Here is a 3,400-nt window from a genome sequence, read left to right as displayed (position 1 = left end):
CAGCCAGACTGCGCAGGCGCCCTTCTCACCCCACCCAGTCCCGCTTTGTCAGGCAGCACCGCGCAGCTAACCAACACACAATTACTGACACATGCAACTCAAAAACCCAGGGTGGAGAACCTCTCCGGTGTAGAGTTCCAACAACATCAGAAATCTGTCCCTTCTCACCTCTTCACCCTCCTTTGCACTGACTGGCTTCTTTCTCAGGCTCACTCTCTCCTCACAGTGACCTAGGTTTACCTTCTGGCAGCCCCACAACCTTCTGTAAAGAGCAGGCTTCCTTCTGAGTTGTTCCAGGGAAAGTACTGATTGGCCCAGGCTAGGTCACATGTCATCACTGAACCAATCACTGTGGACAAGGCTCTGTGTTTTGATTGGCTAGGCCTAGGTCATATGTCTGTTCTTGAACCCACCCCCCCTAACTCTCAGGGCTGTCACTTCCACCTGGACCACAGGGGCTGCGTTGTGCCAGGGTGTGTTTCAGAGGAAAATAAAGATACGAATAGCAGAAAGGAAAAATGGATTCTGCAAGGCTAGGACAAGAAGTCAGTGAAGCAAACGAGGGGCCTAAAATTAAGGAGACATTCATTTTCTGGCTCATGGAGGTCTATTTTGAGAGTGAGCCCCTCCTCAAATTTTGTGTCCTAGGCTCCCTATTTATCTCACCCTAGTCCTGACAAAATACTCATTATACCCATGTCCAAAAATATCTCCCAGAGTGCCTGAAATCTGTCCCCCCTCCATTAGAGATTTATTTCTTTGGATAAACCAGAAATCTCCAGGATTCCTTCAGTTTTGTTTTGTTTTTCAAAAGCAGCCAGAGGACAAATCTTAAGGTCAATAAGAGTTTCTCATATACATGCTAACTATAGACTATCAAGTCAGTCACCTCGAGAACCGGCCCCCTTTGATGATGTGTGATGCACTCTAAGGAGAGGCCTTGGAGAAGGGTAAGGAGTGGTCGAGACCTGAGACTGCACAGAAAACGGCCCCTAAAGAGGAGAAAAATGACAAAGAAAAGGAGATACGAGGTTAAAGGCATATTTTCATTCAATCATTTAATACTGGACCTACGCCTACTTGATCAATTTTCCTAAGTTCTGCCACATAGAGAAAGGGAGAGAGCAGGCTGGCAAGTGACGACATGGTAGAAGAGACTCAGGACAGAGTAAATATGGAAATTTCTAAACAGGAATGCTTTGGTGTGTGCAACATCTGGGAAGGCTTATCTGGAGTTCTGATGATAAGCTTTCAGGAGAAGGATGAATTCTGCCAACAGCAAAGCCTTGGGTCTTCAGGTTGCTGGCATCTTTGAAAGTTTAATTTTCCCGATAGCAAGGAAAGACTAGGAGAATTATGAATTTTGTGCCCCTTTAGGACCAAGGGAGAAACCAATCTTTAAACCACAAGATAAATAAGCCAAGCACCTCTTAAGTTTAGTACTAATAAAGACAATTTCTTCTATCCTTCATATTCCAGTAATTTCATCTTCCCTTTCTGGGACTCTGGTTGCCTTTGGCAAAGAAAAGAGCTTACATAACTGAAATATATCTGCTTCTCATAAAAATTGGGTTTTAGAATTTTTTGCCCACCCGAAAATAAGTATAAAAAACAATGATTCTGTTATTAGTTGGAGGCTGCATTTGAGAATATGATTGTCCATATGTCAAACAATCATGGATCCAAACACCACCCAGAAACCAGAGTTACCCGGACCACAGCTACATGCTCCTGCTCACGGATGGGTCCTGGTGGTGTCAGTGTGGATGGCTAGATGCCAGCAACCTTGGGATCTGATTACTCTCTTCCCGTTTATAGAGCAGACTTCTGTATAAAATGGTTTCCTCTGGATGTGTCTCCAGGGAAAGAATGTGATGGTTAGAATGTTCGATGCCCTCAGCAACTATATTTTCACAGTAGTTATTTCTTTTATAGTCCACTGACAACAAACAGATCCGCATTCTGGTTTTAAGTATCAAGTTCAGTGTGCTAAGAATCAAGTTTCTGTGCCCCAAGGCTTAAAGTCAGAAGTTAGACCAGGGGCAAGTAACCAAAACCCTGTTGATCAACCATGAGGCCTCTTAGGGACACACCAAGAAAGAAGGCGGCCTCCTTCTTTCCTAGTTGCAACTCCTTCTCTCACCCTCTCAGTCTTCAAGCTGGGAAAATTGATGCTATAACATCAATGAATACCCCTTCAAGTTCTTCCTCATCCAAAGAATACTATCAGATGATCCTTTTACAAAATATAATTGACAGTAAGTTTATTAATGAGTGCAATAAATCCTGAGTGCCTATTATAAGCAAGGCACTGTGCTAGGTGTGGTGGAGAATCCCAGGCTGAAAAGATACAGTGTCGGCCCCTGAGCTGGCCATTCAGGAGAGGAGATATGGACACAGTAACTCTCCTAATAGTCAAACCATCCTAACTGCCGTATTGGAATTATCAACTACACTATATGGAGAAAGGAACGTTTAATTGAAACAAGAGGTTCAGAGAAGACTTCTTGGAAGATATGGGGTCTGAGCTAACACCACAAGATACTCTGGGGAGAGCTGCAATTCAGGCAAAGGAAGGGTTGGCTCAAAAGTGCTGGGAACAGGACTTCATGTGACTGAACATCTGGGTATTAGCGAGTAGGCCACGGAACTTAAGACCAGATGGCTGGGCAACAGCCAGATTGGAGGACTCTAGGTTCTAAAATGCAGAGTTTGAGAATGCAAGGGTACTTTGTCCCACAGGTTATCATGGTGAATTAAATCTTAAAGCCCTCTGGGCTATAGCTTTAGAGTTCCTCCTACAAAAAAGACATATCAATCCAATTGCATATATATAAAAGTATGCAATATATACTATTAAGTATATTCAATATTATATAGATGTATATCAACAATAAGGTATGTGCACCATCATCCCTCTCTTTCATTTGGCTTGTTTCTTTTGAACCATTTAATCTACCTAAATTAAAACCTCCAAATCCAGGATCATCCCTGCTATGGGCCCTAAGAGAACCCAAGGCTTCCAGACAGAGGAGGAAAGATGTCACCTCTTACGGCTGAATTGAGACAAAATGGCAACGGAGAACTGCCTCGAAGCCTAGAGCAGGTAGTGTTTTTGCAGTTACTCAGAGCTGTCTGGCTTCTTCGGGAGAGGGATCCGCCTCAGCCTCAGCTTCCATCTGCCTGGAATGCACAGCTTCCAAGGACTCTGGGGAAAACCCTTGAAAACTCTCGCAGGCTGACACCAACAGCAACATCTGCAGCAACCGCAGCGGTAGAGCACCGGAAATTCTAGTTCTTCCAGTTGCCCGGGATTCCCACTTTGAACTCTTCCTGGAAGCGCTTTCTTCACCCCTTATCTTGCGAAATCTAGCGGGCCCTCCCTCCGCTCTGTCCGGCC

This window comes from Neovison vison, chromosome 4, assembly GCF_020171115.1.
Source record: "Neovison vison isolate M4711 chromosome 4, ASM_NN_V1, whole genome shotgun sequence".
NCBI lineage: Eukaryota > Metazoa > Chordata > Mammalia > Carnivora > Mustelidae > Neogale > Neogale vison.
Note: the sequence above shows the minus strand (reverse complement) of the source record.